We start from the raw sequence: 21,813 nt of genomic DNA, 5'->3' as shown, positions 1-21,813 counted from the left end.
AAAAAATCATTTTTGAAAGTCCTTTCCTTGATTTGAGACTGTAGTTACACAAGTGTTCCACTAATTCACTCAAACCAAGGCTCTGATACCAACTTGTAACACCCAAAAGTTCAAGCCAATTTAAAATTGTTTAAGCAACCCAAAACCATTAGTTATTACAAACTTGTTTTCAAAATGTATAATATCAGAGTATCCCAGAAACAAAAACATAAATATGAGGAGCTATACGATCATGCCTTCGCCTTGCCGTGATCCCCTGATGTACCTGAAACAATAAACTGAAACTGTAGGCCCGAGAGCTTAGTAAGTTCCCCTAAAATACCGATACACTGCACATAACACATATATAAACAACAACATGTACTGGGTCCACAACTTTACAGACTGGATTAACCCCCTGGGCCCACAATATGAGTTTGGATTGCCTTACAGGCCCACAGCTCACATTTGGCTTGCCATTGAGCCTGCAATACGAGTCTTCCTCAGCTCGTAACTGGAATTCCCTCGAGCCCACAACATGAGTCTCCCTTAGCTCACATCTTGAATGCTCTTGGGTTTGTTGGTTACCGCACAGAGCTGTATCACCTCAACCCATACCACATAACATGTCCGCATATAAACATAACCACTGTGCATGCAAATAATCATATAACAACACAGGTAGTCCTACAGATCTACCTAACTGACATAACCACTAACATGCAACACTAACTCATATTCAACATCTAATACCACTAAAATAACATAACCAATGGGCCGGCATTGGTGCCTTAGACCCCTTAGTATAGTGAGGATAACTCACCTCACAACTGTCGTCTGAAACTAGAAAGCTTAACTCCCGGATCACCACCACAAACTCCACCACCTATATCCGACACATCACAAAGTTCGTAGGTTTCCAAGATACTTCCAGAAGTCCAATAGTCAACCCTTTCCCAAAGTCTAAGTCAACTTTCAAGGTCAACATTCCATGTTGACCTCAACTCGTCGAGTACCCTTAGCTACTCGCCGAGTTCCTGGCATGACTCGCCAACTTGTCGAGTCACTTGAGTGACTCGTCGAGTTCCTAGTGTCCGTGGCCGTAACCCCTCGGCCAACCCACCGAGTTTTCCATTTACAGCTCGTCGAGTTCATACGTGTCCGAAGGTTGGAAAAACTCTAACCGACTCGCTGATTCCAAGGTAAATCTTCATCGGACTCGCCGAGTTGTTCATCCAACTCATCGAGTACAGGACCATCTTCATGTGGCTCGTCGAGTTGACTAAGCAACTCACCGAGTCTCTTCAGACCTTCATTCATACAGGTACTTTTTAAGCCATCCAGCGGCTCCATATTGCAGATCCAAGCTTCTAAGGCATGTTTATCACGTAAAGTTGCAAACTTTACGTGCATGCAAGGCCCTAGAGACTCTAAATGACTAATCTAAGCTTCTAATGGAGCTTTACACCTTAGGAGAGTCTCATTCTTGCAAAATCTAGAAACTTTATGGACTTAGAGACCCAAGAGAGTTCAGATCTAAGGTTGCAACCTTAGCTCAAACATAAGAAAGGCTTCCTAATTAGTTAGAAAAGCCCTAAACTCCACCTAAAATAGATCTAGAATGAAAAGAGGTCAAGGTAACAACTTGATACCTTCTAAAAGATGCTAACTGAGGTAGATATCAGATCCCCACATGTTCCTTTCTTCTAGCCTCTTGCCCTCCAAGCTCTTCTTACAAAGATCCACTTGCCAAAGCTTAAAACACACAAGAATGAAGCACCACACGGATTAGGGTTTTCTGGACTCTCAAGAGACTGTAAAGAGGCTGAAGGATGCTTATGATTCTTTAAATAGGGTGCAAAACCCCGGGATTTAGGGTTTCATCTTCCAGTTCCTACTCGTCGAGTTCCTTCTTGGACTCGGTGAGTAGGTCACTAAAATACGTGGACCAACCCGCTGCTACTCGACGAGTAGGACAACTAACTCGTCGAGTAGACCTCGAAAACAAAGAAATTCTTATTTAAATCAATACCCGAGAATCGGGGTGTTACAAAAAGTGTCATTTTATTTAAAAATGGGCTGAAAATGTAAATCCTTACAACAATGAGCCAAAAATAATATTTTATATATATTTGGGCCATAAATGTAAATTTTGTGACATTGGGCCTAATATATCCACGACATGTCCATTTGGGCCTTTGTGTCCCATTTACATGTTTTTTGGGCCTAATGTGTTTATTACATGTTAATTTGGGCCTTTGTGACCCATTAACAGGCTTAATGGGCCCAGTCTATACATCACATGCTTAGTGGGCCATAAATGCTCCCTTACATGTATGTTGGGCCTTATACATTCATATACCTATTTTCTGGGCTTTGCAAATCTTAATTGTATATACAAAAACATTATACATAGCGTAATTCAATACTCGTGTGAAAACAATTAATGATCTAGTGAGACATGTTAGTTGACACCTCTAGAGTGTATGATCGTAGTCTGTAGTTATAACCAGAGTCTCCTGGAGGGAGAGCGAGAGTTTGTGTATAGATTTATACGGTGTAACACCCCACACCTGAGCTGTTCGCTACAGTTAGACTAGGCCAGTCTAGGGTGACAAACCTTACCGTAAATCAAATCGGCGCCTAAGAACGCCACGATAGGCGAACTCGTCAAAAATCAAGTATGGTTAAAACGGCTCACTTAGAAATCCTCTCCAACATAATTTAATAGAATACCTATAAAATATTGTGGATACAAAAACATACATATACTGTTATTCGATCTTATGGTTGAGACCATAACACTTTTATAAATAGAAAATATCGGATTTTCTGGGGTACCCGTTAAACAATATCTTTTATGTACTACAGAAAATACATGGTTTTATCTGGATCACATTTTTTTATACATTCCATATACAGAAAACACACATGTATTAATACTTGATTTTGATACATCACGTTCAAACCATTTTCAGAAAATATCAGATTTTCTGGTGTTTACAAATAAGTCAAAACTTTTCATTCAAATATGCTTATGAACTCACCAACTTTATATATGTTGACATTTTTCAAAATAACTTGTATTCTCAGAGAATCGTTAAGCAGAAAGGTCAGCAGGAAATAGTGGAATTTGTTATGTTTGTTATCATCATACATTAAATATTTTGAACATGTAATTTATGATATTGTACTTGATGTAAACAATGCTGGTTGTATCTTGATATGTATGATGATGGTGTTGTCTTGTTTCAGTTATATACATATGTGATGATATTAAAAGATGAAGTCACGTGCAAGCCCCCGGACGTTTCCGCCGTCTGGTTCGGGGGTGTGACAACAAAAAATACCTGTTCCAAACATTCAAATTCTCGGCCAAAAAAACCAGTCTTGCGACACCCGGTCATTTATTTCTTTTCCCAAAAATCCTTCACACAAAACGTATATAAGATAGGCTCTAACCGCATCATCGTCAGTAGCTTTTAAGAAGGGATGATTTAAAATAAAACTTTTCAAGTCACAGATTATCACCGAACTATTTGTATGGTTCGGAAATAGACGTTCACGCAATAAACATCTTTTTTTACTACTAACTTTTTTTTTCTGAGACTTTTTTGTCAATCATTTTGGGATACACGCCAAAATTAAACCCGGTTATCAAACAAAACTCTTCCGAGCCATAAACTATTTTCGTATCCCCCAATCTAAAATATACTGTTTTATGCCATCTGGGATAAAACGGCGCCTGACCGTATTTGATGAAGAAACATTTTATGAAACATCAATCTGTCCCCTTGTAATTGAGGGACGTCTAACAAGTAACCAAACACTGTTTGTCTAAAACTATCGCATCGTACACCATGTAGCACCTCCAATACTTCCTAAATGTTGCACTCCGATCATTTTAAGTTGACAATAGTTTTAACATTTAAATTTTTATTATCATGTTGAAAAAACAACAACATATTAGAAAACTAAACAACTATTTTCTTTAAAAATATTCGGATATTAAATGAAATAAATGATCCAACATTCAAATTACAAACATAAACAATGCATAAACCAACATTCAAACACTAATTTCTATATTCTTGCTGAAAAACAAAAATACCACATCAATCAAGTAAACAAACGTTAATTTAAAAAACTAAACCGCAAGTACATTAAAAAATGCAAATGTAATACCACATCAATCAAGAAAGAATCATTGTCAACTTATCAACAAAAATTTACTAAATGTACAACAACCCAATGTACACTTTACGCAATGTATACTTGTATATTCATACAACCACTAACCAAATAGCATCAAAACTTCAAGGCTACTAATAAATACTAGTCTATTTGTCAAATACAACACAATTACCCAATAGCATACAATATAACATGTTTTTTTTTTTTTCAAAAACTAATATAATAAATCCTAAATAAACAAAACCTACACTTGATAAATGTTGATTAAAACACAAAATGAGTTAAGATCTTACATTTTTTCGGGATTGTTAAAGAAATCGTCCATGATAGCTCTAAGGAAATTGCAAAGAGAAAGAGTTTCTCCAAGAAAAAGAATGAAAAATGAAGGAAAAAAAACGTTTTTATAATGCCAACCATAAAATCGGAGATGGACATCACAAAATCGTAGATGAACTTTTTCCATTTGCGAACATATAAGTGCGTAAAACACAACTATGCTTTAGGCATTTGTATGTTTGCAGATGGGAAGTGCAAAATCGCAGATGGACTTTGTCATCTGTAATTTTAGTGGCTAATTTTGTAATTTTAATTTTAATTTTTATTTTGCTACTTTCCGCAAAATGTAATTGGCTAAATTTACAATTTTCTCTTAATATAATAGTACTATAGTAACGTTTTTTGCTGGTAATTATGATTTTTAGCCGAGTCAAAGTGGTTTTTGACTTTTAAAAATGATTTTTTGAGGCTAGTTTCGAGTGTGAATAACATCAGTCTAAGGACCATTCTCTTAATAAAATGACAATAAATAGAAAAAAAAATGTCAGAGTTCCAATAAACACCCACGTTTTCCAATTTTTTTTTTAATACAAAACCCTGTTATCCTCTTTCTTTTTCCTCTTTACATTTTACAAGTCTGGAAAATATCGACTCGTTCTGTTCGAGCGAAAGATAGCAGGAAATTGAAAGCAAAGAGTAGCAGCAGGTATTCTCTTTTATCATGTATCTACGAGCATTTTCTACACGATTCGTGTTCTTCTGCGCTTTTTTTTTTTCAAACTAAACCTAGATTATGACATCCGCACTTCGTGATTCATAAAATATTGTATGAATTTGGGTTTCTGTAAGATTATTGGATGAACAGAAGAAGAAAATGTATGTGGTTTCCGAATTAAACCAATGTATGGTAATACTGGTCGCAAATAGAACCAAATTACCATTTGTTAATAGAGAGATGTTAAAAGGGGTTAAATGAAAATAATGACTACAAACTTTGTTTTCATTTATGATTTGATCTTTGAAGTTTGAAGAATACGAACAAATTGGTCGTCGTTCTAGATTATTGTCCAATCTAATCATTTTAGTGTTTTGTAATCAATGAACGGGAAACCATTTTTCTTGATTTAGGTTGTTATCTTCATGTTTAAAACTGTCAAGAGATTATCTTTAAATTCATTTCACACGTTACATAATTGGTCCATGGGCCAAAGGTATTAATGAACTTAATCAAATCCAGGATGCATGTAATTGCACAACTATAAAATTTCATAATATCCACTTTGTTAAATTGTTGACTACTATACTATGTAAGTTCTACCACAAGTAAGACTAAGATCCATTTGCCAAATCAGGGTGCTGATTTCAGGTCTTGTTGCCATGACAAAATAGAGATGTTTGCCTTATGATGGGAGCTGAAGCTACTTCAATTTTCAATCTAAAAGTCTTAACAGAAAGCAATAACACAAAGTTTCTTGTGCTATCAATTCATGACCTGTAATAGTATAATTGTTTTCAATTCTAGATGTTGAACTACCCAACTAAATCTACTATCACTCCCATAAAAATGTCAACATGCATACAAGTATACAATTGCAGTAGCACGATCTCAGAGTTTTTTTTTTTTTTCTTTTAGTGTGTTTGGCTTTCTTTACTCGCATATGTTGTTCATCATCAGTTAATGAAGTTGTATATACATTGAGCATTTTGTCTTTTCTCAAACTGTAACACCAGTGATTCATGATGCAAATAGGTTAGGAGGTATTTTACTTTGACTCGGAGGCGTTAAACTTATTGATATTATGAGGATAATTCATTGTTGAGGTTGAATTATTTGAAGAATAGAAAGTACAATGCTATTATTGAGAAAATTGTGTTGTGATATTTAACTCATCTTATTTGTCATTTTGACCTTAGTTGGAGTATTATTGGGGATTAAAATTAGAAGAGCCTTGGAGTGCTAAAAGTGGAGTTTTAGCTAAAGATTCAGCAAACATACCCCAAATTACATTCTTTGTCCATGAGTCATGTAATCAAAATCAAACTTCAAAAATTTTCTAATCATCCAAATATGAATGACAATCAGAAAATGAAACAAGAAAATTGAAAAATGCACAACTTACATTAATGAAAGACCCTTGGTTTTTGCATAAGTTACACTTTCTAGCCAAGCTAACTTCCCTCAAATTTTAAATAAAGATGCCATCAAATCAGTAGCGAAAATCCCTAAGTCAGATATATTTCTGAATAAATGCGTAGTACAAGAGAGAGTGAGGGTCTTAAATGTAATGAAATGAAAACAAATAAAGAATTAGAAAAAAATCTCACCAAAATCTTTTTAATATTTCTTGAGCAATGAACCACTATCACTGTGGTCTAGTGGTGATCCTTTGGTATGAAATACTTCAAAAGGCAATGAACCAAGTTCGAATCATACATACTTCAACTTTGAGATGACATTTGGTTAAAAAAATTATATCCAAGTCTCCAACAATGGAATGTCTTAGTGGCATCATAAACAACCCTAATTTTGCATAATTCATAGGAATTCATAAATTGTTTTTGGAAACCAAACACAATTTTGTAAATTAAATTAAGTCGTAAAGTCTGTATTACGATTTTACAAAATGTATAGCTATATATGATATCTTCTAAAAGAGTACTTGTTTTGGGATAATAAACATCACATTTGGTCGTTGTTTCTGTGATCAATCATGTTTAGGCCATGTGATATTAAAGGTGGTGCCATTCAACTTCTAAAAAGAATCCTTAATATTCCTTTAGCATTCTATTCAATTTCACGTATAAAAACACTAAGCAAAATAATTAAATTTCAATGGTATTTCAGAAACTTATATACGTACATTACTAAAATTTAATTTTAGTTTTACAATTAAATTCATATAATCACAACATATATGGTACAATAATTAAGCAACACATACCTGCTACCTACCCACAACCCACCCCTCAATTCGTTGTCTTCTTATTTATTTCATGACAAGTCTATATCAAAATTTAAGAAGGTTTTTTTTTCACACTTCAATCACGTCAGTATATGGTACAATTATTTTCTCTTGCTTGTTGGTGATTTTGATCATCAATGTTATTTAAGTGTAATGAGATTACTTTGTGTTGACCAAAAATGATCTTGATAAATATTAAACAAGTAAGGAAGGTGTGGAGTACACACTTGTTTAAGTTTGATCAAGTTTCAAAATACACTGTTATTTAGGGGCGAAGCCCCTGAACGAACGGGGTCCGGGGGCAGCGCCCCTGGGAGCGGGGTCCAAGGGGCGGCAGCCCCTGGCGGGGTCCAAGGGGCAGAGCCCCTGGCTGGCGGGGTCCAAAGGGTTTTTATATAGGGTATGTTACTATATTAAAAAAATGAATCAGAAAATTGATTTTCCAGATAATTGACCATTGGTTTGACCCTTATCCATATATCCGTTTTATGACAGTTTTTATGGTTTTATGACAGTTTAAAACTGTCATATGACAGTTTTCAGACAAAGTTGTTAAAAGTTGGTTTTGGTCTCATTTTCTGGTACATACGAAAATATCATCAAACATTCTTTGTTCTTGTCTCTCTGAGTCTTATCCAATTGAAGATTTGGGAGTACCACCAAATACTTCGATTTGAAAGTGATAATTATAATTCTCAGAATTTCCAAGCCTTTCTAAACCCAAATTTCTAACATTGCTGTCCTTTTTTATGCTCTGCTTTTTATCTTTGACAAACAAAAACCCTTTGCCAGGCTTTTAGTAAATAAAGGAGAATACCTTTGTGTGAATGTCGATATATATTTGGGGATATTTACCGAGATAACCAAAATAAGATCCGTCATCACCAAATAGTAATCACACTTTTGTAAAATTACTATAATTTGTGAAATTGTTTTTACTGGACATCTCAGTAAACATTGAATATTTTTGCAAACTAATGTAATTTGGCTAAATTTTATATTTTGTAAAGATCACTATTTAATTATGTTGCCATCATGGGTAAAAATTGAAGTACATTGCTCAAATTGGTAAAACTCCTTTACACATATATACATACCCACCCGACCACCCCTACATGAAACAAACGTATGTCTTTGAAGTTCCAAGTTCACAACTCTTTTCAACTATCAATTAGCGTGTGATATAATAAAAAATGCATTATCTTTTGGAAAGAAAATAAAAAATTATGTAACACATTTTCTAAAGATTTTCTTTTAAACGTCACATGAAAAAAATATTGTATTTGATTTGAATCAAATTCATAATATATGTTACTATATGGCTACAAAAAAGTTTATATCATTATATTCTTAATATATTTTTTTAATACTTATAATCCGATTGAATTTTTCTTATATAAATAGAATTTTCTTAAATTTTAATCAAAAGTCAGACAAATAAATAATTAATAGGAATCACCAAAACCTTTTGTGATATTTCTTGAACAGAAAAAAAAAATAGAATAAATACCAAAACCCTTTCAATTATTAAGCAACACATGCCTATTAGCCTATACCTACCCACAACCCCACATGGGCCCCACCTCTCATGACAAGTCTATATCAAAATATATGAAACTATTTTCTTCACCGTCTCAATTATGTCAATATATGGTACAATTGTGTTTTTTATCATTGACAAATATCATTGACATATTTTTAGTCTATATTATCATTGTTGTTCTTTAGAAAATTTATGTCGATATATAGTTGAAGATATTTACTAAGATAACAAAAATAAGATTTGTTCTCACAAAATAATTAATAATCACAGTTTTGCAAAATTGCTTTAATTTGCGAATTTTCTTATCTGGCCATCTTAGTAAACATTGACTACTTCTGCAAATTAATGTAATTTGCCAAAATTTTAGGTTCGGCACAACATTGCAAAATTCACTACTTAATTAGGAATTTCGTAAATGTAATTGTTATATTACGAATACACATTACTTTGCAAAATATGAGTTCTCTAGAAGTTTTGTACCAAGTATAGTTTATAAATAATTTTTTTATATAAAACTTGAAGCATTTTGCATCTAAATGGGGTAAATATTGATAAAATGAACTCCTACTCCCCAATATGTTTGTATTCAAAAGGGGTGTGTTACCATCCCACATTGGCCGAAAGCAATGACTTATAAGTCTAGGTGTTTAAGCTGCCTTTTTGTCATGGAAAATATTTTGGAAGTGATAATTATATCATGGAAAATATTGAAATACTAGGTATGGACTTCTCAAATTTTATGTGTGGGATATCTCAAAAGTTAGGTATGGACACCTTCAAATTACCATCGGGCCCTTTCCCTCACAAAAGACCTATATAATTTGCTTTTTGTCATACTTTTTATCTTTCTCAATAAGCAGTATCATCCTCCAAAAATTTTAATTCTTGTCTTTACAAGGAATAAGAAAAGAGAAGCATTCACTTAGAGGTATTCTCCTTTATTCACCGATTCACATACACGTACACATATGGGATTGTCTTGTTTGATACAATCAGTGGTTTCGTTAGTCCAAAAACACTTAACCCACAATGTCTCTTCAGTTTTCTCCTTTGATTTTCGAAATATTATATTGGTTTGTGTATGAACATTAAGTGATGGGAAGAAACACGCACTCACTAAAAACTCATATTTCTTGATCAAGATTGGAAAATGGAGAAACCCGATTGATCCTTTTGATTTTTTTCTAATGTAGGTTCTGATTGTTGTTAGTATGTTAATTTTTTGGTTCAATTTTTTTACAAAGTAATATTTTTTGATTTAATGTTTTTTTAGAAGAAATAAGTATTATATATATATATATATATATATATATATATATATATATATATATATATATATATATATATATATATATATTATTTCCTATTTCATCTATATATACAACCAATACCATCCGAACCAAACTCAATATTTCATCATTTATCAACAATCTATTTAAGTAAAAAGATACTTTATTTAATAGCTTCAAATATATACTTAAATATATCCATATTATAGTCAATTGGTATCAAATCAAAAAATAAAAATATAAAAATATTATTTATCTTCTTTGTAATAAATCTAATATCAATTAGAAGATCTATTTTATCACATGTCAACCTCTCATAAGTTTAATACTTGTCATTTTGTGATATTTTTTAAATAAATAGTATCTACATGTCAATTCTTAGATTTTTTTTTAAATTTAAAAATTAAAAAGCCACATAATATATATATATATATATATATATATATATATATATATATATATTAAATGTCATAAATATGATACAAAATCGCAGTTAATACGTTTTTTTATTTCTTATTTTAAAATTTTATTTTAAAAAATATTTATTGTTTACATTTTAATATTTAATTTTTTAATCAACCAATGTATTACAGGTTTTACACCTACTATAATATTATATTTTAAAAGTTTGAAACAAAAATAAAAATAAAGGACTAATGGCAACGGACCATGTGGCAGCTTACACCAGAAAAGGCGGGTGTGGTTTTTGGATTTTCAGCGATTCAAGTTGCAACCAGTTGAAGGTATTTATGTGTATTTTTATTTTTTTTAGAATACATGCAACAACTTACCATTTCTAGCAATAAAAAAATCTTAATGAGTTATCATGAATTAAAGGGGTGTTTGTTTTAACTTTAAAAAAATCTTTTAGTTTTTAGAAAAAGATAAAAAGTTAAAAGATGTTTGATAATCTTGTAAAAGTTATTTTTTAATACAAGGAAGTTAACTTTTTGGAAAAGTCAGTTAAACTTGACTTTTTACAATCTTTCCTAAAATGACTTTTGTCCTTTTAAAAGGTAAGTCAAACACCTCTTGAATGCGGTTAAAAATATTTTGGATCAAAAATGAAAAAAATAAAAACTTAGACCATTATGGATTAAACTTGAAATTTCCAGAATAATATAATAACACGTAACAATCTTTTCGATATTTATTACATAATAATTATCTATTTTATGGACAATAATTATAATGTACAAGATTTTTTTAAAGCGTATGGAAAGACCTATCTTCTGCTAAAAAGATACTTTGTGATATTATTTCATAAAAATTAAATTGCAAATTCTATTTTCTTATTAAATTTTTACGCATTCGTTTAGTGATATCCCAAAAGAAAAATGTTATCTTTTTGTAGCCCAGAGGTGTCGGACACTATAAATCATTTTATCTCTCCTTTTTTTTTTGTAATCTTTTATATATATATATATATATATATATATATATATATATATATATATATATATATATATATATATATATATATATATATATATATATATGGGTAAAGGGAATATGTGGTTGTTAGGTATGGAATGTTGGATATAAAACCCTCAATGAATCGTTTTGGAAGATCTTCTTTAGAATTGCATCCCAAATTTTTCGTTTTTCTCACCTGGTTGTGCCATATATCTATAATCTATTAAATTTTAATAAAATATGAGTACTAAATCCTTATTCTTTATCACCACTGCTCTGTTAATCGTTTTATTCTGCAAATTGTGCTTGAAACCCATAGTCATGAATCGTTAATTCTTAAATTTAAATCAAGTGTGTAAAGGTATGTGATTCGTTATTCAAAATTTAATGATAGAAATTTAAATAGCTAAATATCCTTTGAAATTAGTAATGAAATTTGCACATGACATAACAACACATATGTTAGCCATAAATGAAGAATGTGTCGAGGTGTTATCGAAGTAAAAAAGTTAGCATTTATCTTTTATTGAGATTTAATATGATGATAGTTTACATATATATTAGACACGATCTTGAAATTTTTGGTAAAAGATTTAATAGAATTTCCTTCAAAATGACGTAGTATCCAAGGTTCCACACCTAAGCTTACATGCATAACAGCCACATATTCCCTTTACCCTATATATATATATATATATATATATATATATATATATATATATATATATACACACACACACACAAAAGGTTGTTAAATCGCGGCTACGATCATACTATGCCACCTAAGTAAACCGATCCCTTATTTAGGTAACATCAAAGTAGGATTATAGGATCAAATCATTAGTATTTTAGTTTAATTTTTTAAATTCTAATTAAGGTCATTCGTAATACCCAACACTAATCAATATAATGGTAAATATCACATCATCACTACATCCAATCATTAAACACATGAGATACCTATCACTAACACAAAAAGTCTACATTACTTTTAATTAATTTTAATTCAAAAATACAATAAAAACTTAGAATTTTTTAACTACTTTTTCATTCAATGAAAAAAACATTACATTACTTAAAAATGAGAATAAAAAAAGACAAACAAACATAAGAATTCAAAACATTAAAAAAAAAAAAAAAAAAAAAAAAAAAAAAAAAAAAAAACTATTCTTCATTTATATTTCGTTGGTACAAATGTTCTGTGATATCATCTCGAAGATTGAAACACGTTTTACTATTATGAGTGTCAACTACTTGAGTTAAAAATTCAGTCGTTCCGGCTTTCCGGGTACAAATTATTCAATCGGGACAACTGCATCGTTTGGATCATACATGCAAATCGTTATATCTTGATTTTCAATAATCATATTATGCATTATAATACATGTACTTATCATTCGTTTAGTTTTATCCATATCACAAAGTTATGTAGCGCATTTAATTACATGTCACGTTTGTTTGAGGACTCCAAATCCTTATCGATATCCTTTCTAGTTGATTCTTGACTTTTTGTGAACAACTTTACATTTTCAGTTCAAGGTACTGAGTATGCCTTCATAATGGAGAATAATCATGTTATATCTCATCTCAAATGTAGTAACCATATTTGTACGGATGATCGTTCACCATAAACGACATTTCAGTTGTTTTGTATGTCCATATATCGTTGAAAATAGGGGACTGGCCAATAAAATTAGGGTCATTGTTAGACCCCGCAACTCTAAAGAACGAATGTCATATCCAAAAATCATTAACAACTTCTATTATTATAGTTGGATGACCTATATCACCTCTTATAATTGACCGCGCCACACAGTTGGACATTTTTCCACATAACTGATGGGTTTTGAGCATTCTAACACTCCTATGGTGTACATGCAACCCTAGAAACCTTGGATCTATGTTTTCTCTATATACATGCAAATTTGATTTTCTAAGGTTCACTTCCCAACTAGCATAGCATGGGGTATATGTAATATAAAAACTAGTAGGAATACATACCTTTATTTTTGCTTAGATTCCTTGATGACTTTGTGAGCCTAGCACCCCAAATATGATACCTCAAATGCTTCACACAACACCACAAATACTTAGAATAACTTGAGAGAGTATAACACTTATGCAATTTCGGCTAGCCCTCTTCTTCTCTTTCTAGTGGCCGGAAATGCTCCATAAAAGGTTCCTTTATAGTGTGTCATAAGTAGGGATACACCATGTAAACCCTAAATGACATGGCTTTTCATTTCTTATAATCCATGGGTTTATTATGCCCATGGACTATCCATGAAGCACCACATAGGTTTAAATCCAATTCCATAAACCATGGATCATTAGCTCACTATATAAGAATGGATGATTTACATAATCAACCTCATATATTTAATTAGTCTCCTTTTGATCACTAAATTAATTCCAAATTAATTCTAGACCAATACTAATTGAATAATAATATTAATATATTAGAAGTTATAATATATTAATAACCTTTAAGTGTCCTTTCTCTCATTATAGTCTACCCAAGTATTGCAATGTCATGCAACCCAAATGGAACATGCTGGGTCGGGTCAAGTACATACCAAATAAAGTTATGGACTTAGACACTACATCCAACAGTCTCCCACTTGGATAAGTCTAATAACTTTATTTGCATATATGCCTTCAGAATCCGACTAGCAATCGTATCTCTTTCAAAGTCTCTCGAAACTGAGATGATGATGATACGCCATTTAAGATAAGTGATCATATAATCCTCTGTTCTCAAGATATCAGCCGGACAAATACATGAAATATAGTCTTGCTCATTGTCCAGCATTTGTTTCTCGATTTTCGATTTGTTTCGACATAGAACTAAATTGAACACATCAATTAGGTTCTGACCGGGCTCGGTACATAAGTCAAAACCAAATCATCGAGGGGCCCAGATATCGCTTCTAATCATATAAGGAACAGATAAACTTCAAATCATATGCTTGTACTAACTACTTGTTGAATTATGCACAAAAGCACATTTTATAACATCGAGTTACCAATGTGTTTTCGTACAATCAATGTATAATCAACTCATATCTCTAGGTTTGAAGAGTTATATGATATTATCGTCTCACGATCACTCGAGATAAATTCCATGAAGTGATACAAGTGAGTGTAGGTTGATTCCAATAATCAGAACTTATGAGCACTCATGAATGTTGCAGCAACCATTTCTATGTCTAATGCACCTTAAACAATCTACAAACCCAATTCATGACAGTCTTGATACATATTTACTTCCAACATATGACCGACTGTGGAGATTTTGAATAAGACACACACACAGACACACACACACACACACACACACACACACATATATATATATATATATATATATATATATATATATATATATATATAATTATTCTGGAAGTCAAAACATGCAAAATTGAAACAATAGTAAACGATCAACATAAGATAGTAACACTTTACTCATAAATAAATAACAACTTTTATTTAATCATTAAATGTCAATTACATTTTACAAGTTTCAGAAAACTATCTAATTATTAAAACTAATATCATCCTTCATCCCGATGCGTCTTGCATGCTGCAAATGCTTAACCCTAGTCAGTCCCTTCGTGAGGGGATATGCTGGGTTCTCATCTGATGATACCCTCTTTGCCACGAGGATTCCTTCTTCTATTCAATTTCTAACGAAATGGTATTTTCTATCAATGTGTCTGGATCTGTCGTGATCCCTTGGTTCCTTGGCTAAGGCAACCGCACTTTCAATGTCACAAAAAATTTCCATCGGCTCCTTTATAGCTGGTACAACTCCAAGGTCTCCAATGAAGTTCTTTAGCTATATCGCCTCCTTTGCTGCCTCGCTTGCTGCAATGTACTCTGATTCACAAGTTGAATCAACTAATGTCTCCTGCTTGGAACTTTTACAAGTAATTGTTCCTCCATTTAGGATAAAAGACCTGGCCTGACTGAGATCGGAAATTATCCCTATCAGTCTGAAAGCTAGCATCGCTATACCCTACCACTTTCAATTCATCACTTCCACTAAGGGTAGGGACCCAGTCCTTAGTCCTTCGCAGATACTTGAGAATGTTCTTTACCGCAGCCCAGTGAGCCTTGCCAGGGTTCCCTTGATATCTGCTGACCATGCTCAAAGCAAAAGCCACATCAGGGCGAGTACAAGTCATAGCATACATGATTGAGCCCACAGTGGAAGCATATGGTACATGACTCATTTAAGCTATCTCAGCCTCTATACTCGGACTCTGAGTCTTACTCAGTTTGGCGTTACTCTGGATCAGTAATTCACCTTTCCTGGAATCCTGCATACTGAACCTCTTAAGTACCTTATCCAAGTAAGTACTCTGACTAAGTCCACTTAGTCTCTTACTCCTGTCTCTCAATATCCTTATCCCTAGGATATAGGTAGCTTCCCCAAGGTCCTTCATAGCGAAACACTTCCCAAGCCAGGACTTAACCTCCTACTAGGTTGGGATGTTATTTCCTATGAGTAGTATGTCATCCACATACAACACCAAAAAGCTAACTACTCTCCCACTATCCCTAACATATACACATGACTCCAAACTCTTTGACTTTCTCATCGAAGCAAAGATTCCATCTGCGAGATGCTTGTTTCAACCCATAAATGGATTTCTCAAGCTTACACACCCTATTAGGGTACTTTGCATCAATAAAACCCTCTGGTTGAGCCATGTAAACATTCTCAGCCAACTTTCCATTAAGGAAAGCGGTTTTGACATCCATTTGCCATATTTCATAATCATGAAATGCAACAATGGCTAGCATAACCATAATAGACTTAATCTTGGCTATTGGAGAGAAGGTCTCATCATAGTCAACTCCCGGAGTTTGAGTAAAGCCCTTCGCAACCAGTCGCGCCTTATAAGTGTGTACCTTACCATCCATGTCGGTCTTGTTCTTGAAGATCCATTTGCACCCAACTGTCTTACGACCTGGTACATTGTCAACCAAGTTCCAAACTTGATTGTCATACATGGACTGAATCTTGATGTCTATAGCCTCCTTCCATTTAGCAGACTTAGGGCCTGCCATGGCTTCCCTGTAATTATTAGGTTCATCCAAATCTATCAGTGTACTATCACTGATAAATGTATCACCTTCAGTAGTGATGTGATAACCATAATAAATATCAGGTTTGTTCCTTACTCTAGTGGAACGCCTTGGATGTACAGATTCATCTATGGGCTCAACAAGAGTTTCCTCCTCAGTTTGGTCCATAATGTTTGAGGTTCCTTCACCACTTGACTCTTGAAGCTCTTCAAGGTCAATTTGCCTCCTACTGTTTCCTTGGCCTATGAATTCTTTCTCACTAAAGACTCCTCTTTTTGCTACAAAGACCACATTATCACTGGGTCTGTAGAAGAGGTAACCAAAGGATCTTTATGGGTAGCCGATGAAAATACACCTCTCACTTCTAGGTTCAAGCTTGTCGTGAGTCTCACGTCTCACAAAAGCTTCACAACCCAAAATCTTGATGTGGTCTAAGTTGGGAACTTTCCCAGTCCACATCTCGTGAGGTGTTTTGGAAACCTTCTTAGTAGGGACTAGATTAAGGATATGGGCAGTTGTCTCTAAGGCATACCCCCAGAATGAGATAGGTAATGAAGCTCGAATCATCATGGAACGAACCATGTCCAACAAGGTTCGATTCTGCCTCTCAGCTACACCATTCAATTGTGGTGTCCTAGGAGGTGTCAATTGTGAGACAATCCCACATTCCTTAAGATAGTCAAGATAATCTAAACTAAGATACTCTCCTCCCCGATCAGATCGGAGCATCTTGATGTTCCTGCCCAGTTGATTCTCCACTTCCTACTTAAACTCTTTGAACTTTTCAAAGGTTTCTGACTTATGCTTGATTAAGTAGATATATCCATATCGGTTGTAATCATTAGTAAAAGTCACATAATAGCGATTAGCATCCCTTGTGGCAACTTTGAAGGGTCTACACACATCTATGTGTATGAGGTCCAACAAATCCTCACCCCTCTTACAAGTACCAGTGAAGGGTGATTTTGTCATTTTTCCAAGTAAACAAGATTCGCAACTATCATCTGATTTTAGGTCAAATGATTCCAAAACTCCAGCCTTTTGGAGTTGGCCTATGCGCTTCTTGTTGACATGTCCAAGACGACAATGCCACAAGGATGCTTTATCCAAACTATTTGAAGAATCAATACACAACACATTATTTCCTAGATTATCTACAACATTCACAACTTCATATACACCATCACAAGGTAATGCTTTAAAGTAAAATACATTATTGTAATAAACATTAATAGCACCATTATTATTATCAAAAGAAAAGGTAAAACTTTGTTTGTACAAGCCATGGAAGGAAATAATATTTCTCGCCATTTCAGACGAGTAACAACATTTATTCAAATCTAACATTAACCCATTATTTAGCAATAAATAATAAACTCCTATCTGGGTAACATGTGATGCTTTCCTATTTCCCATGACTCAGTTTATCTTCCCGTGCTCCACTTTCTCACTTCTTCTTAGGCCCTACAAATCAGTACAAATGTGAATATCACAACCTGTATCAAGCACCCAAGAGTTAATATTTAATGAGTTATTAGACAATATAATGTAAATACCTCCATGGGTGGGTTTAACTTTCCCATCCTTTACATCCTGCAAGTACTTGGGGTAGCTTCATTTCCAATGTCCCTTATCCTGGCAGTAGAAGCACATTGCTTCCTTTGGGTTTGAAGAAGGAGGAATGGAAGCTTTCTTGGTTCCACTTGAAGAGGAGCCTTCTGATGGGTTTTGAATATTCTAACACTTCCTAAGTGTACATGCAACCCTAATAAACCTTGGATCTATGTTTGTCTAAGATACATGCAAATAATTATTTTTCCAAGGCTTATATCCTAACTAGCATGGCATGGGGAACTTGAATCAAATAAAGCTAGTAGAAACACTTACCTTGTAGTTGTAGTTGATTCCTTGGAGTTTTAGAGCCTAGCACCAATAATGTGGATGCCTCAAATGAAAGTCACAAATCACCACAAACTTGGAAATTTGAGAGAATAGTCACACTTCTCTTGAAATCGGCCCTCACCTCAACATGTGTCAACTAGTATTCACTAGCTTGATTTCAAGAGCCAAAGCCTCCTTTATATAGTGTGGTGGATTAGGGTTACATCCATGTGAACCCTAATACCCATGTCTCTTCATTTCCATGAGATCCATGGGTTAAAGCTCCATGGAGTATCCATGGACTTCTCCATCCAAGCCTAGCCCATTCCAAATAAGCATAAGCCCACACTATATAAATATAGAAGCCCATATTTAATTAGTAATATCTTTGATCACTAAATTAATCCTAGATTAATTATAGATCACTACTAATTAAATAATATGATCTTATATTAATATATTAGAACTTATAATATATTAATAAATCATAACTTGTACTATTCTCAAATATTATCCATAAATTGTTCGGGTGAAGTGCAACCCAAATGGACCATGCCGGGTCGGGTCAAGTATATACCAAATATAGTTATGGGCTTAGACACTATATTCAATAGTCTCCCACTTGGATAAGTCTAGTAACTATATTTGCAAGTATAACTTCAGGAACCAATCCGCAATCGTAGCTCTTTAAACTCTGTTGAACTAGAACGCGCCATTTAGATAAGTGATCATATAATCCTCTGTTCTAGATATCAGCCGGACAAATACATGGAACATTGTCTTGCTTATTGTCCAGCATTTGTTTCCCGATTTCCGATTTGTTTGACATAGAACTCAACTGAACACATCAATTTAGTTCTGACCGGGCCCGGTACATAGGTCAAAACAAAATCATCGAGGGGCCCAGATATCAGCTTCTAATCCAAGAAGGAACAGATAAACTTCGACTCATATGTTTGTTCTACCACTCATCGAATTACACACAAAAGCACGTTTTATAACATCGAGTTACCAATGCGTTTACGTACAATCAATGCATAACCAACTCGTAAGTAACAAATCATATCTCTAGGTTTGAAGACTTATATGATATTACCGTCTCACGATCACTCGAGATAAAATTCCATGAAGTGATTCCAGTGAGCGTGGGTTGAGTCCAATGCTCAGAACTTATGAGCACTCATGATTGTTGTAGCCATGTCCAACACCTTAGACCTCTGCAACCAATCATGACAGTCTTGATTCATACCTACTTCCGACATATGACAGACTGTGGAGGTTTGAATAATATGATATACCAAACATAATTATTCTGGAAGTCAAAACATGCAAAAGAAATATAGTAAAAGATCGACAAGAGATAGCAACACTTTACTCATAAATAAAACACCTTTTATTCATCATCAAATGTCAATTACACTTTACAAATTTATGGGTTATCTAACTACTAAAACTTATATCATCCTTCAGCCCTATGCTCCGAGCATGCTGGAGATGCTTAACCCTGCTCAGTCCCTTCGTGAGGGGATCTGCCGGGTTCTCATCCGATGATACCCTCTTCGCCATGAGGAGTCCTTCTTCAATCCGATGTCTGATAAAATGGTATTTTATGTCGATGTGTCTGGATCTCCCGTGATCCCTTGGTTCCTTGGCTAAGGCAACCGCACTATTGCTGTCACAGAAAATCTCCATTGGCTCTTTTATAGCTGGTACAACTCCAAGGTCTCCAATGAAGTTCTTTAGCCATATCGTCTCCTTTGCTGCCTCGCTTGCTGCTATATACTCTTATTCACAAGTGGAATCAACCACTGTTTCCTGCTCCGTTTAGGGTAAAGACCCATCCTGACTGAGAGCGGAAATTATCCCTATCAGTCTGGAAGCTAGCATCACTATACCCTACAACTCTCAAGTCATCACTCCCACCGAAGGTAAGGACCCAGTCCTTAGTCCTTCGCAGGTACTTGAGGATATTCTTTACCGCAGTCCAGTGTTCCTTGCCAGGGTTCGCCTGATACCTGCTAACCATGCTCAAAGCAAAAGCTACATTAGGTCGAGTACACGTCAAGGCATACATGATCGATCCTACAGCTGAAGCATAAGGAAATCGGCTCATTTCTACTATCTCAGCCTCACTACTAGGGCTTTGTGTCTTACTCAATCTGGCGTTACACTGAATAGGTAACTCACCTTTCTTGGAGTTATGCATGTTGAATCTTTTCAACACTTTGTCCAAGTAGGTACTTTGGCTAAGTCCAATTAGCCTTTTACTCCTGTTTCTCAAAATCTTTATCCCTAGGATATAGGCAGCTTCACCAAGGTCCTTCATAGCGAAACACTTCCCAAGCCAGCACTTTACTTCCTGCAGGGTTGGAATGTCATTTCCTATGAGTAGTATGTCATCCACATACAGTACCAAAAAACTGACTATGCTCCCACTAGCCTTGATATAGACGCAAGATTCATCTTCACTCCTCGAAAAGCCAAATTCCTTGACTTTCTCATCAAAGCAAAGATTCCACCTACGAGGTGCCTGTTTCTATCCATAAATGGACTTGTCGAGCTTACACACTCTATTAGGGTACTCGTTGCTGACAAAACCCTCTGGCTGACTCATGTAAACATCTTCAGCCAACTTTCCATTAAGGAAAGCGGTTTTGACATCCATTTGACATATTTCATAGTCATGAAATGCAGCTATGGCCAATAAAACCCGAATAGACTTAATCTTGGCTACTGGAGAAAAGGTCTCATCATAGTCCACTCCAGGAATTTGAGAGAAGCCCTTTGCAACTAGTCTAGCCTTATAAGTGTGTACTTTACCATCCATGTCGGTCTTCTTCTTGAAGACCCATTTGCACCCTACAGTCTTACGACCAGGTACATTCTCAACCAAGTTCCAAACTTGATTGTCATACATGGATTGTATCTCGCTATCCATGGCCTCTTTCCATTTAGCAGCCTCAGGGCCTGCCATGGCTTCCGTGTAGCTGTTAGGTTCATCCAGACCTACTAGTGTCTCATCACTAATAAGTGTCTCACCTTCCGCAGTAATATGGAAACCATAGTAATGCTCAGGTGCATTCCTAACTCTCGTGGAACACCTCAGAGGTACAGGCTCATCAACTGGCTCAACAAGAGTTTCCTCCTCAAGTTGAGGGCTAGTGTTTGAAGTTCCTTC

General features: G+C 34.4%; 1 protein-coding gene and 1 long non-coding RNA gene across 5 annotated transcripts in view; both read left to right on the top strand.

Annotated features, from left to right (window-relative positions):
• The first annotated feature begins 4,997 nt into the window (after positions 1–4,997).
• LOC145085957 (uncharacterized) lies at positions 4,998–6,279 on the top strand. The gene is made up of 2 exons (XR_013700253.1): positions 4,998–5,155; positions 5,802–6,279. It is a non-coding gene; the product is annotated as an uncharacterized LOC145085957 (long non-coding RNA).
• Positions 6,280–9,791: 3,512 nt separating this feature from the next.
• Positions 9,792–21,813, top strand: part of LOC145085952 (uncharacterized) — a 77,792-nt gene continuing 65,770 nt past the window's right edge. For 2 of the 4 annotated variants that reach the window (XR_013700251.1, XM_079023649.1), the window contains exons 1-2: positions 9,793–9,883; positions 10,923–10,987. The gene's annotated coding sequence lies outside the window, so the exon portion shown is untranslated. Of the gene's footprint in view, positions 9,884–10,834; positions 10,988–21,813 lie in introns of those variants that run through there. The other 2 variants (XM_079023652.1, XM_079023651.1) reach the window with 2 other exon arrangements.

The sequence above is a fragment of the Lactuca serriola genome, chromosome 2, assembly GCF_051521515.1.
Source record: "Lactuca serriola cultivar US96UC23 chromosome 2, Lser_US96UC23_V15, whole genome shotgun sequence".
In the NCBI taxonomy this organism is placed as follows: Eukaryota; Viridiplantae; Streptophyta; class Magnoliopsida; order Asterales; family Asteraceae; genus Lactuca; species Lactuca serriola.
This window is presented reverse-complemented; position numbering and strand designations above follow the sequence as displayed.